The sequence below is a fragment of the Saimiri boliviensis genome, chromosome 8 (genome assembly GCF_048565385.1).
Source record: "Saimiri boliviensis isolate mSaiBol1 chromosome 8, mSaiBol1.pri, whole genome shotgun sequence".
In the NCBI taxonomy this organism is placed as follows: Eukaryota; Metazoa; Chordata; class Mammalia; order Primates; family Cebidae; genus Saimiri; species Saimiri boliviensis.
The window spans coordinates 119923006-119938443 of record NC_133456.1 but is presented as its reverse complement, the minus strand read 5'-3'; the positions used below and the strand labels follow the sequence as shown (position 1 = coordinate 119938443).

The window sequence follows — 15438 nt, the reverse complement described above, 5'->3', positions numbered from 1 at the left end:
CTCAAGCAGTTCTCCTGCCTCAACCTCCCAAGTAACTGGAGTTACAGGCACCTGCAACCATGCCTGGCTAATTTTGTGTTTTTAGTGGAAACGGTTTCACCATATTGGTCAGGCTGGTCTTGAACTCCTGGTCTCAAGTGATCTGCTCTCCTAGGTCTCCTAAAACGCTGGAATTACAGGCATGAGCCACCATGCCCGGCCATTTCTGTGTCACCCCCCTAGGCCAGCCTCTGCATGTTCGGGCTTGTGGAGGCTGTGGCTGTCCAGCTGGCTGCCTGTCATCTTTAGTCTCTGTGTCTCCTCGATTCTTCTCAGCTGCCCACAAATTCATTTTCTTTTCTTTCTTTTGTTTTTTTCTTGAGATGGAGTTTTGCTCTGTCACCCAGGCTGGGGTGCAATGGCATGATCTCGGCTCATTGCAACCTCTGCCTCCCATGTTTGAGCAATTTTCCTGCCTCAGCCTCCCAAGTAGCTGGGACTACAGACACGTGCCACCATGCCGAGCTAAGTTTTGTATTTTTAGTAAGATAGGGTTTCATCATGTTGGTCAGGCTGGTCGCAAACTCCTGACCTCAGGTGATCCACCCACCTCGACCTCCCAAAGTGCTGGGATTACAGGCACAAGCCACAGTGCCCGACCTCAGTTTTTAAACTCAGCCTGAGTAGGCTTCTCTCGCTAGCAGCTAAGAGCTCTGACCCCTACAGCCTTCTCCCACACAGCAGGAGGTGTTTGAATGTTTCTGGATCTAAAATCCAAGTGTCTAAGCCTACCAGTAGTTGCAAGTGCAGATGGTCAGACAACTTTTTGACTTTACAATGGCACAAAAATGATCACATTCAGTAGACACTGTGCTTCCAGTACCGATACAATCTGTCTGTTTTTCACTGTTAGCATAGTATTCAATAAATTGCATGAGGGCCAGGCACAGTGGCTCACGCCCTTAATCCCAGTACTTCAGAAGCCTGAGGTGGGAGGATCGCCGGAACCCAGGAGTTTGAGACCAGCCTGGGAACATAGTGACACCCTGTCTCTATGTCTCTATAGAAAAGATAAAAATTAGCCACATGAAATTGTGTGCACCTGTAGTCTCATCTACTTGGGAGGCTGAGGCAGGAGGGATCACTTGAGCCCAGGAGTTTGAGGCTGCAGTGAGCTATAGTTATGCCACTGCACCCCAGCCTGGGTAACAGAGCAGGATCTCATCTCTTAAAAAATAAAAAATTTTGGCTTATGCCTGTAATCCCAGCACTTTGGGAGGCTGTGGTGGCTGGATCGCGACGAGGTCAGGAATTCAAGACCAGCATGACCAACACGGTGAAACCCCGTCTCTACAAAAAATACAAAAATTAGCTGGGTGTGGTGGCATGCACCTGTAATCTCAACTCCGGAGGCTGAGGCAGGAGAATTGCTTAGAACCTGGGAGGTGGAAGTAGCAGTGAGCCGAGATTGCACCATTGTACTCTAGCCTGGGAGACAGAGAAAGACTCGGTCTCATAATAAATAAATAAGTAAATAAAAATTTAAAAGTAGGTAAACTATTGGTTCACGAGGACAGCATTTCTGTTTGGGATGATGAGAAAGTATAGAAAAGGATGGTAGTGATTGTTGTACAATATTGTGAAGCTACCAAACGCCACTGAATTGTACACTTAAAGGTGGTACATTTATCCAAGTTTATTAACTATTTCTACAAACATTCACGAAGGCTGGACCCCTGAAATGTCAAAGTCATGATCCAAGGTGGGGAAGGGTGAGTGGGTTTTGTTCTCCTTTTAGTACTGCTCGGTTTGTTCTCAACCTGAAGTCGGCTGGACTAACATCCAATGCTTGGTAGGGTAGGTGTATTACGTGCATTTGCGGACCGAGTAGGGTGGCTCACACATGTAATCCCTACACTTTGGGAGGCTGAGGTGGGCAGATTGCCTAAGCTCAGGAGCTCAAGACCAGCCTGGAAAACATGGTGAAACCCTGTCTCTACTAAAAATACAAAAATTAGTTAGGTGTGGTAGGGTGCTTTTAGTCCTAGCTACCCGGTAGGCTGAGGCAGGAGAATCACTTGAACCCGGGAGGCAGAGGTTGCAGGCAGTGAGCCAGGATGGAATCACTGTACTGCAGCCCGGGCAACAGAGCCAGAATCCACCTCCAAAAATAAAAATAAAAATAAATAGGACAGGTACAGTGGCTCATGCCTGTAATCCCAGCACTTTAGGAGACTGATATAGGCAGACTACCTGAGGTTAAAAGGTCTTGACCAGCCTGGCCAACATAGTGAAACCCAATCTCTACTAAAAATACAAAATTTACCCAGTGCTCATGCCTGTAATGCCAGCCACTCTGGAGGCTGAGGCAGGAGAATCACTGGAACCTGATAGGCAGAGGTTGCAGTGAGCCAAGACTGCACCACTACACTCCAGCCTGGATGAGAGTGTGAGACTCTGTCTCAAAAAATAAATGAAGGCCAGGTGCAGTGGCTCAAGCCTGTAATCCCAGCACTTTGGGTGGCTGAGGCGAGTGGATCATGAGGTCAAGAGATCGAGACCATCCCGGTCAACATGGTGAAACCCCGTCTCTACTAAAAATACAAAAAATCATCTGGGCATGGTGGCACGTGCCTGTAATCCTAGCGACTCGGGAGGCTCAGGCAGGAGAATTGCCTGAACCCAGGAGGCGGAGGTTGCAGTGAGCCAAGATCGCTCCATTGTACTCCAGCCTGGGTAATGAGAGCGAAACTCCATCTCAAAAAAAAAAAAAAAAAAAACAAATTACCCTGCCTCAGGTATTGTGTTACAGAAGCACAATGGACTAAGACGCAAATGTGGGAAACAACTCTCTGAAGGTGTAGCAAAAACGGTACTGACCTAAGTCTCTTTAACAATGAACAGAATCTGTAGGCTGAAGGAAAATAAACTATACTTCATCATTGGATTCCATTTTATAAAGTTCTTTCCAACAGGGTAATGGTGAACAATTGTCAAACCACAGTATCTGTATCTGGAATGAAACAATGAGTTATATAAGTCGCAGATGGTAGGAAACAGGTCCCTCACTGTTGAAGTGGGAGGTTATAAATTAGCAAGGGGAGAAGGGGAGATTCATGTGATAGTAGATCAGAGGTGAAGACATCAACATAAACTTGTGTTTAGTTTAATACAGATACATACAGTTCCACATCAAAACCTTCCTAACTAGGTGTGTATAGGTAGGTGACATACACACACATACTTCCTAGCATTGCTAATGAGAGACAAGACACAATGTGCTCACTCAGCAGCCAGATACAAGTTTTCCTACCATTCTGAAAGGAATCAGGCTCATTGAAGAAATGTCTGATACTAGAACTGGGAAAGTAAATATATGAGCCAGGATAATCTTGAAGTATCAGAAAGTAAGTAAGTACTTTAAAAAAATTGAAATATGTCAAAGGAAAATTGGAGCCAATAAAAAGAGCTACCGCTGGCCAACACAGGAATGAACTGTTCAACATACTGCTGCAGTGTTTAATACTAACTAAAGCTTCAAGTAATTATCTATGTGTCTCCATTTGTATGTGTAGGTGAATAAGCAAATGGAGTTGAATAGAAATCTCCTTTGCAAAAGAATTCCAAATACTTAATTTAGACACTCAGCCATCAAGAAGGTGGAGCTAACGCCTCACTCCTTGAGTATGGGCTTTACATATGTGTGAACTTATTTTTCACATTTTTTTCTTGTACTGTGGATGTGTCCTGGGTTCATTCTCTAAAATGCTGTTCACCTTAGACCAGGAAAAAAATAATAACCTTACAGATTCTATTTCAATTCATGCATATTTTAACAAGAGTGACTTTGTAAAAATATGTTCCGATGGCTGATTGACTCATTGTGACTGGATCACTTATTCCAAATATTTCTTGTCTGTTTTTTCCAATGTCTACCTTTTAGCCATAATACACCAGAATCAAATATTGGCCACTGGGAAAAAATATTTAAAGAAAAAAAGAATGTGAACTGAACTTGTGACCATGATAATTCAATGTCTCACAGCAACACTTCCTAAAACAGAAAAGTTTAAAAGGATATTCAAAGTCAATTTCCTCAATAGGGCTTTGCAGAAAATGAGGAAACTAGAGAAACAAAATTGGCAGGACACCCTATGGGTGATTTTAGATGTTTCTATGTTTTATGGGGAAAAAATACTTTACATTTAAAATAATCACAAAGAATTATTGGAAACCCAAACCCTGGAATGTTTCCAAATTTAGTTGAACTTCTATGTAATTCTATTTAGCTAGTCATGAAGTTGATACTTTTTTAAAAATCTCTGCCTTATTTGTGTAATAAAATACACAATGAATAACTAATGTTCATAGGAAAACATGTTTGACCTTGTGAAAAGAAAATAAATCTTGGGGAACCAAAATCACTATGCTAAAGGGAAAAGTCAAGCTGGGGACTGCTTAGGGCAAACCTGCCTCCCCTTCTATCCAAAGTCACCCATCCGCTCACCAACATAAATGCATATCTGATTGCCTCATTTGGAAAGGGTAATCAGCAACTCAAAAGAATGAAACCATTCATTGTTATCTACCTATGAGCTGGAAGCCCCCTGTCTGGCCTTCTCTTCAAGTTGTCTCACCTTTCTGGACTGAACCAATGTACATCTTACACATAATGAAGTCTCATGTCTCCCTGAAATGTATAAAACCAAGCTGTGCTCCTACCACCTGGGGCACATGTTGTCAGGACCTCATGAGGATACATCACAGGGGCGGGGATCCTCAAACTTGGCAAAATTAACTCCCTAAGAAATCTAAGACCTGTCTCAGATTTTTGGGGTTCATACATGTAATGTAGGATGTTAATGTTTGTAAAACACACATTATTCTATCTACTATTAAAACTTTACTGCCAATTAACCTTAGACTTTCTCAACAAAATAAAAATGTTGAGGTACAAATAATATATTGAAATTTAAATAATGTTGCAAGTTTTCATATGCCTACATTTTATTATTTAATATGCCTGTTTTGACTACTTTAACGCTATAAGAAAAATGAGTAATTAAAACATGAATAAAAGTGTTTACAGGGGGTGGACATGTTTCCTCCAGCCTCAGGATTGGGGTGACTTGAAAGGCACCTGCCCATCCCCAGCTTTCATCCCAGCTGTCCTGATGGTGGCTCTAAGCCTTTCTCCTTTCTCTATATGAAGACCTCACCCCAAAAAGAAACCCAAATCTTACAATATGTTAGGGCACAATACGATGATAAGCAGCCAAAGCCTCAGGCAAGGGATGCTTCTGAAAACAAGATTTGTAGAATATAATGTGTGGAAGTAAAGCCAGTGTCAGAGTTCCTTCCTCTGCACACAGGGAGCAGACAGGAAGCTTTTGCCTCACCTTCCTCACGTGGCCTGCAGCCACATCTCCCCAGGCCAGACGAGGAGAACAAAACTTTGGTCTTCACTGTGGACAAGCTACCAGGTGCTCCAAAGACATGGCCTCTCCTCGGGTGGGTCCTGAGGAGAAAGAAGCTCTGCTTCTAATCCTAACCTCATCCCTAGACTTTGACCCTGACCCTAAACCTTGATCCATACCCTGGTCTATAATTCTGACCCTAACTTTGACCCTGACTTTTATCTTGACCCTGACCGTGACCCCACCTCTAACCATACTTCCAGCCCTGACCCTGACCCAGACCCCAATTCTAACCCTATTATTATCACTACAATCTATCTCTAATCTTACCCTCTAGTGCCAAACAGCTGTACCCAAAAGCACTTTTTGATTATTTAACTTCTTTTCCTTGAATTCTCTAAGGACATCCTAAAGGAGATGTCATTATGTATTCTGCAGTCCCTCTGAGTGGTATGGCTTCAGATAAGAAGTTCTAACACTTTGCAAGACAGAAGAAGTGTGAAGGGTAGCAGCACTGGGTTGTCAGGAATGCATGCTGGCATTCACGATAGTCATTGGCGCTGTTCTCCACATATTTTCAGTTCATTTTTTATCAACGCATACTGACTGTTCCATCCCACCTACTTAAATGTTTGCATGGCCACATGTTTTTTTTTGTTTGTTTTTTTGTTTTGTTTTGTTTTTTTCTTTTTTTGTTGTTGTTGCTTTTTTTTGCCATTGGAGGTTAGAAGAAATAATCTGTGACTTCTTCGGGAGAAATCTCCAAGAAACAGTTCTATCCAGCATGCTTTTTGTCTTTTCTAGAGCAATGGGGATCTTATTGATGGTACCTCCTTCAGCCTCGATTTCTGTGTTAGGAAGATGCAAATAAATGAGGAAGAAGATTTTTGAGCCACTGAAACTTGGAGGATTTTGTCACCGTGGTTTAACCAGCCCGCACTGACTGATGCAGGGCTGCAGAATGAGTCAGATCTGGGTCTGGACATGCGAAGTGCACGCCTCCAGGCTAAGTAAAGTTCAAGCCTTGTTGCGAAGGTAACAGTGAGCACGATGTGTTATTAGCATGAGTGTGGGATACATAAGGTATGTCAGGTGAGAATAATGAGAGACTCAACGTTAAAAGACAGTGCCAGTTTGGACTGTGGAGAGATTCCAATGTCCTAATTAGCATTTGAGACTGTGAAGGCTGAACAAACTCATTAAGATCCCTAAATGAAGGCTTGGGATAAATATCCGAGGGTGTCTAATATACCAATTATTCATCCTAGAATGGGCAGAGTCCTTGACCCCATTCTAGGGAGACTTCCAAAAGAAAAAAGACCTGCATTTCTCCAACAACCCACACTGAGAGACTTTCCTGCACTTCTGAGCTGTGGCTAACACTCCTCACCTTTCATTCTGTCCTCAGTGTTTTGCAGAAACACCTTTAACTCTCGCTGACTTACAGGTTAGTAAGTGGCCCTTATAATTCCCTCCAGAGATAGAAAAGACTAATGATGAGGGAGTCTGAGCTCACAGCATCAAGTGGGCATGTGTGCTCAGCAGCCAGGTGGCTCATCTGCTAGATTGCTACATACGATGTTATGCAATGTTGCTTAACACAACGGGACTACTCAGGTTTGATTGCTCACCTACTTCTTTTTCTGCCCTCTTGGGCTCCTAAAATGAAAAGAACTCTAGGGTGATACAGTGAGTCAAAGGAGTGCCAACCATATCATAGCAAAATAAAGATCCCCAAAAAATCCCTGGCCTAAGATGACAGCCTTGGCTGGGTAAGTCTGAATGTGCTGACAGTGGACATGGGAGCGTGAAGGTGGTCAAAATGTTCACATTAAAGAACTTCCACACAGACCACAAGGAAAGAGGGAGGAATGGAGATGGCAGCCCGAGTCCCTAAAATAATAGCAGATATTTTGAGATCAGTTATATTCTTTCCGAGAAAAATTAGAGACAGAAACCAAAGTTTAGCCTGAGGCGACAATTAACTGGGCAATAAGCCAGAGGCACATGTGGCGTAGACAGATTTAAACATTTTCCCTTATATTAATAGAAATACTAAATTAATATCATATAAATATAAACACTTGGGTCTACAGTAGTTTTAAAGGAGATCTCACAAACGGGTTTGGCTTTTGAAGGTTAGCACTGATGGTCCAGATAATTCATTTTTGTCCAAAAAGAGAAACAGAGGGATTCATTTCGTTCCAGAGAGAGAAAGGAAGGAATTTTTCGGGTCCTTTCAGGAAGGCGTCTGGCTTTGCCTCGCCTTGTATGTTTGAACTATGCATATGGCAGAAGACAGAATTTCACAGATTTAAGGTGTGAAAAGTCACTGAGTGCTTTAAGAAGCCTGGGATTCTTCTTGGAAAAATAAGTTTGTGGAGACAAAATGAGTTGGAGAAGGTTGTTATTGAAGTGAAGCAGAATTGATTTTAGTAATCTGCTTATTACCCTCACCCTAACCTCCTTAACCTCTAACCCTAAACCCTAACCCCGTGACCCTAACCCTACCCTTACCCCAATTCCTCATCCTACTCTTTAGCCCTGACCCTTGACCCCAACCCCCAAACACCAACACCAACCCTAAACTTAACCCCTAACCCTACCACTAACCTTAACACTTTACATCTGCTCAGATTCTCTAGCAAAAGCAGGGACCCTTGGCTCTCAGCTGTGCACCACTGCATCTGGCACAGGACTCCATAGCAGTCCCCAAATATGGACATGAATGCCCACTGTGCCAGCCATGCAGTGGAAGCCCACGCTATATTCTCACCTCGAGAACCAGGGCCCATCACCTGCATCAGGCTGCTCAGGGCTGAAGTGAGCTGGGACACCCAAGGTCTTCATAAGGCCAAGGCTATCTCATGCCTCCTGTCACAGAGCAAGACGCAGATGCAGCAGCACTGCATGCCCCCTCCTTCCCTCCGCGGCAGCTCGGCAGCCTTCCAAGTCAGGGGCCCTTCCCTGATGACACTCCAAGCACAAAGCACTGGACTTTCACACAGTGAGGCTGCACACATTATTCTGTGTAGATACCCACTTAGGCCGCTGGGAGAAAGGGTGGTAGAGGGACCCTCACGTTACCCTGTGGTATGCATGCTCTGGTTTATATGACTGCAAGCCATTTACGAGAAACTCAAGCTGAAACACTACTTGTTTCCAACGTTTTGTCAGGAGAGAATATACAATGTACGCTCCCAAACAAGCTAGCCACAGAGCACACTGACTACTTCCCCTCTTAAGTCACTCTGAGGGCCTCCGTATCAGTCCTAGAATTGGAAGATTGGTGGAGAAGAACTGGGATGTTGAGAGGTACTGGATACTTGCTGGACACCAGCCTCCCCTCACCTAAGCTTACAGACAGCCCAGATCCCGCCTGATAAATCAGACATTTTAACACACACAGCTCGCAATAGCAGGACTTAGAGAGGCAAAACTCTAAGGCAAAGGATTGTCTCAACTCCTTGGTGTCTCAAGGAACTAAAACACTGCCTAGCACAGGTGCACCATCAGCCTTATCACTAAATACTCCTCTATATTTTATACATCTTTGATTGTAGAAGTGATGTGATAAACGCAGTGGACTAACGACCTTTGAGATCTCTTCACGGGATCCTATCTGGTGGACCCCCAGATCTGCCAACACAGAGAAGGTACCGTAAACATGTGCAGGACAGAGGCCAGACAAAACTGTCTCTCAGCCTCAAAGTGGCCTGGCAGTCACAGGAACGGCCACGTGGGGTCTGGCCCATACCAGGAGTAAAGCTTTCGGCTTGAGGTACCCCACTGCACCTGTAAAACCAAGTTGTGCTTAACAAAGAAGAATCAGCCAGCCTACTCTCCCTAATGAAAGATTCTCCCCGGAGCCTGACAACTTGGGGGTAACTACTCCCTCCTCAGGCGTGGTCCCAAGGTATAAGACCACATGCACCAGCAGCATGGGTCAGCAAGCGAGCAGAAGCCAGAAAAGGGCAGGCCAGAAGACAAGGAGCCCCTGAAGATCAGGAGAGAGGCCGTCTAGGTACCACAGAGCAGTTACATCAGACTGGAACACGTCCCATTTACAGGAGATTAGAAAACCCCAGCCTCACCCTCACTTGGGGCTGACACCCTTTTAGGCCTCAGCCCGTCTGCACCCAGGCACTCATGAAAACAGCATGTTGCTCCACACCACCTCAAGCTGTTTGCTGGCGCTCTTAGGGTTCAAATCAATAATAGAGCCTTGTGCCTAATATCCCAGGTGGTAATCCAAGAGCGATATCTGCATGACACGCCTCCTCCTCCACGCTCCATATCCAAGCAATCACCAAGGAAACAAGCCGGCCAGGCAAGGTAGCTCACACCTATAAGCCCAGTACTTTAGGCAGCTGACACGTGGATCACCTAAGGTCAGGAGTTTGAGACTGGCCTGGCCAACATTGGAAAAGCCTGTCTCTACTAGAAATTCAAAAACTAGCCAGTGTGGTGGCAGGCGCCTGTAATCCCAGCTACTCAAGAGGCTGAAACAGGAGAATCACTTGAACCTGAAAGGCACAGGCTGCAGTGAGCCAAGATCACACCATTTTACTCCAGCCTGGGCAACAGAGCAAGATTGTCTCAAAAAAAAAGGAAAGAATTAGTATAATTTTGTCTCCAGAAGAGGGGTCTTGTCCCAGGCCCCAGCAACAGGATTTTGGATCTCACATGAAATGGAATTTATGGCAAGTCGCACAGTCTAGTGACATTAAAAGAGTTTCTTAGCCACTACTAAGTGACAGAGCAGGGAGTCCTCAGAAAGCAAGAAGAGGAATGCACCTGTTTTAAAGAAAAAAAAAAATTGAGACGGAGTTTTACTCTTGTCATAATGACATGATCTCGGCTCACTAAAACCTCTGCTTCCTGGGTTTAAGGGTTCTCTTGCCTCAACCTCCCAAGTAGGTGGATTACAGGTGTGCACCACCACGTCCAGCTAATCTTTTTGTATTTCTTTTCCATTTTAATTTATTTTTATTCTTTTATTTAATTTTTAAATTCCATTCCTGTAGAAACTTCCAAAAATTGCCAATGCCGACTATATTTCCAGTCGTCATTGTGGGGTATTGGGAAAAGTTTTCAATAGCCATAATCACACCTCAGATAAACCTCATTGGCTACAATACTGCCACTGTGCAAAGCTTTTTTTTTTTTTTAATTTTTAGTAGAGACTGGGTTTCACCATGTTAGCCATGCTGATGGCCAGACATTAACGTACAAACAAAATTACTTAATATTTGTTTATATAGGTTATTAAGAATAGTGTTGTCTCTTATGAAGGATTGTAATCAGTTTGTGTCAGGCCATTAGTATTGCTACTTTTCTTTGTTACTATTGATTTTAACAATAATTTATTAGTGTACTATTACCTTTAAAACTTATTTTTAAATTAAGAATACTTTTGGCTTAAAGTACTGGTATATTTTTATAAGTTTTGGGTCTTTATTTAGTTATTAACTTGTTCCTGCAACCATAAATATTTTATAACCAAAGGTGCTCAATCCCTAAATATATTATCTGACAGATTTAACCTGTGTGTGTGTGTGTGTGTGTGTGTGTGTGTGAGAGAGAGAGAGAGAGAGAGAGTCTCACTCTGTCTCCCAGGCTTGAGAACAGTGGTGTGATCATGGCTGGCTCAATGCGGCCTCAAACTCCTGGGCTCAAGCGATCCTCCCACCTCAGCCTCCTGGGTAGCTGGGACCACAGGCACGAGCCACCATGCCAGCTAATTTATATATTTTTTGTAGGCATGAGGATCTCAATATTTTCCCAGGCTGGTCTTGAACTCCTGATCTCAAGTGATCCTCCCGCGTTGGCCTTCCAGAGTGCTGGGATTACATTCGTGAACCCTGCACCCTGCCCAGATTTAGCTTTTTCTAAAGCTTTTATTTAAAATAAAGTCATAACGGTTAAGATGCCTCTGATGGTTTTGCATTTTAAGTGCAAAGACGATGTTGAATGAATTTTTCCATCAGTTGTAAAACATGCATCCATATTTATCTCATTCCTATGGTTTCCAGTTAATTGTCCCTTCTTCCTTTTTGGAAACACAGGGGCCAGTGGGCTTCGTGTCAGTTTCCATTTCCAGAACGAGGGCGCTGAACACTCTGCGCTCCGACTTCAAGTGGTGCAGCGGGACGGCCACCAGAGGGCGCGCGGCCTCGGCCAGCGCTGTGAGTGCGACGGCCCTGCAGTGCCCCGGCCACCAGCAGAGGGCGCGCTGGAGCAACACGGTGTAACTGCCTGATGGCCAAGCTCGTCTAACAATCAGAAGCCCGGCTTTACATAGGCTTACAACTCCAGATATGACACGTGAAAGGGTCTTGGGGTTACTGTTCTAGAAATTACATGGGAAAGGGTCTTGGTCCATGGAGTAGGTGTGGGGTGGGGGCTTGAACTCATTTAAGTTAAAAGAACGACTTCCAGAAAGATTTCCCCATGCCATGCCTGCGATCTATAAGGTGGCGCCCGGTCGGCCAGCCTTTACTTCTATCGAAATACAGTGTGGAAGTCGAGGGGGCTGTGATCTTAGATGCTTGGGTCTCTCACCAGGTCACCTCCTCCCTGCACACGGCCACTCTCCCACCTGGGAGAGTGAAATTCCCTCCAGTCTCACTCACAATCGCTCTGAGCAACTGTGGAAAGAGGACAGCTGTGGAGCCTCTCCCTTGTCCAAGTCACTCTGCTGAGAGACCTGATAACTCGTCTCACTGGACCCTGGACCGCCCTGGGAAGAATACTTCTGCCCCTGTATTTCAGACAAAGACTATGAGGTGGCCAGGCACAGTGGCTCACACCTGTAATCCCAGCACTCTGGGAGAATGAGGCAGGTGGATCATGAGGTCAGGAGTTCAAGACCAGCCTGGCCAAGATGGAGAAACCCCGTCTCTACTGAAAACACAAAAATTAGACGGGCATGGTGGCGGGCACCTATAATCCCAGCTATTCGGGAGACTGAGGCAGGAAATTGCTTAAACCCGGTGTCAGGTCTCCATAGGTAAACCTGGAACCTGAAAGTCTGAAGTCCTGCTTACCTCCTGATCGTCTCCCAACCCCTGCCCCCTGCGTTCACCATTGTCCCTGAGTGCTGAGCGGAGCTTCCCCGGACAAGCCCCTCACCCAACCCTGCCATCTCAACTGTTCTTATGATAATGTGAATGCCTCTCACCCATCCTGTCATCTTAACTGCTCTTCTGCCTCACCGCACCGCCACTGTAACTGAACTTGGTGTCATGTACACTCCTTGCCCCTACCCACCGCTGTAACTGATCTTACTCTGTGACTTTCCACTGCCCGCCCCAAACCTGTAAAACCAACTCCTATCCCACTACCCTTTGCTAACGCTGTTTCGGCCTTAGCCGACCTGCACCCAGGTGAATAAACAGCCATGTTGCCCACACAAAGCCTGTCTGGGGGGTCTCTTCATTCAAAGCGCGAATTTTCAACATTTTGGTACCAAAACCCAGGATGGAGGAACTCCTACAGGAGACCAAACCCCCGTCCCTGCTCTTGTGCTCCCTCCATGAAGAGATTGACCTACCGACCCGACCCAGGTCATCAGACCAGCCCCCACACACACCACCGGCTGTTTTGGTAAGCAGTCACACTTTTTTGCTTTCTCATTCTTTTATCTTTTCCTTCCCACTTCCTCCCCCTTTCGGTTTCATCAAATCAGGTAAACCAGGTTCTTCCATGAGGTTTGGGACCCAAAAAACCCTATGTAGGTCATGGATCCTTGTACCCAGCTTCCCTAGGAGTTTGACTATCATGGAGACGTTCACCCTAGTCACTCACCCACCAGGCTCGGGGCCGATATTGGTGGCAGGTCAACATTCAAGACGCTTTTTTTGACTGCTCACCAACGACAAGGTTCAACGCAGGCTCACCGAGGGATGCCTGTTGAGCGGCTGGGATGCGTGCCTGTTCTCCTTGTCTCTGCTGTCTTTCCAGAACCATGGGCAATCGTCCATCCTCTATCCCTCCCTCCTCTCCGCTAGCCTGTCTTCTAGAGAACCTTAAACTTCTCCAACTGTGCCCTAACTTAAAACCCAAACGTCTCTGTAAACACTGCGTTCTCTTTACTGGGGCACTGCATGGTTGCAATACAAGTGAAACAATGGCTCCAAATGGCAAAAAAATTGGCACCTTTCACCTCTATTTTATGAAATTAAGACAATTTTCATCACAACATGGGCAAACAGTCTGAAATTCCCTAAGTTCGGGCATTTTTTTTACACACCAATCCCTCCCTAATCTCTAGTCTACTTCTTCTCTTCGCTTCCGTCTGCCCCTCCTTCCTCTGTAGGTTAGTCAAAATCCTCCCTGTCCATCAACCTTCCAACCTTTCTCCTTCCTGCCTGCGAACCAGGCCCTCATCCAGGACCTAACCCCACTCCTGTCACCTCCCCACCTCGTATGCGGCCGGCTTACGGTTAGTCCTGCGGCTGCCTCCTGCACCCCTGCCCTACAATCCCCCTCCCAGAGGTGGCTGGAGCCAAAGGCACAGTTAGGGTCACGTTTCTTCCCTTTATCTGACCTTTCCCAAATCGACCACCGGTTAGGCTCCTTTTCTTCAGATCCTCCAATACTTCACCCAGTCCAATAATCTCCCCTGGAGTGACTTAAATGCCATCCTTGCTTCCACTCTCACCCCTAAAAAACGCTTTATGTGCATTTTATCACCCAGTCAACCCCAACATTACAAAAAGGTACAAAAATTAAAATCTGGCCCTCAAACACCGCAACAGGAATTAGGCAACCTCGCCTTCAAGGTGTTCAGTAACAGGGAGAAATCTGCCCGGCTGCACATCTCAGAACTGCAGACGCTGCCTCCTCCGTAAGACAAACCCCAGCCACGCCGCCAGCTCACAGAGACTTCAGAGCACCCAGACTGTAGCGGCTCCAGCAGACCCCCGGACCTTGCTTCACATGTCGGAAACCTGGCCACTGGGCCAAGGAATGCCCTCAGCCTGGGACTCCTCCTGAGCCCTGCCCCGTCTGTGCGGGTCCCCCACAGAAAGTCGACTGTCCGACTCAGGTTGCTGCTCCCAGAGCTCTTGAAGCTCCAACCCTCGGCTTGGCGGCTAAAGACTGATGCTGCCCGACCATCTCAGAAGCCCCCTGGACGTTCACAGATGCCAAACTTAGGGTAACTCTTACGTGGAAGGCAAGTCCATCTCCTTCTTAATCAGCAAGGAGGCACCCACCCCATGCTGCCTTCTTTTCAAGGACCTGTCCCCTTGGCCGCCGTGCTGTTGTGGAAATTGACGGCCGGGCCTCCAGGCCTCTCATAACTCCCCACATGTGGTGTCAATCAGGCCAGCACTCCCTTCCACGTTCTTTCCTAATCATCCCCACCTGTCCGGTTTCCCTGTTAGGCCGGGATAGCCTAGGGAAATTGCCTCCTTGACTGTTCCTGGGCTACAGCTACACTGTTGCAGGAGCGGCCACAGGAAACAGATCTCTGGAACACCGAATATTGGAGGAAGGAGTTTATTCGACCAGAAGCCAGGTGGCATATTTGCCTAATATCCAAGCTCGCCTAACAAAAGAAGTTTCCCTCTTTATATAGGCTTATACTTTAGATGTTACCTGGAAGAATCTTAGGTTTATAGCTTAACATATGAAAAGGGTCTCAGTCTACCATCTTAGGAATTACATATGAAAAGAGTTTCAGTTTACAGTCTAAGGAATTACATATGAAAAGGGCTTCAGTTTACAGTCTTGGGAATGAAAAGGGGAAGTTTACAGTCTTAGGAAAAGGGAAGTTGATCTGAGATGCCTGGGGCTCCCTCTTCAACACCTCATTGCCTCCCTCCTCCCCAAACTCATACCTCCTTCAATAGCTTCCCTTATGTCCCCCAATCTTAAGCCTGGGTGTAAAACACCACCTTCCCATCCATTGCTACAAGTCACTCACCCCTTCTCATCCCCTTAGAACCTAACCACCCTTACCCTGCCCAGCCCTGTACCCCATCCCACAACAGCTTTTAAAAGTAAAGCCTGTTATCACCTGTCTGTTGAAACA

The 15438-nt window shown here is 45.8% G+C and overlaps 1 non-coding gene across 1 annotated transcript; it reads right to left on the bottom strand.

The window, feature by feature from the left end:
- Nucleotides 1-10414: 10414 nt before the first annotated feature.
- Nucleotides 10415-10554, bottom strand: LOC141585505 (U4 spliceosomal RNA). The gene has a single exon (XR_012519058.1). It is a non-coding gene; the product is annotated as a U4 spliceosomal RNA (small nuclear RNA).
- Between the last annotated feature and the right edge of the window lie 4884 nt (nt 10555-15438).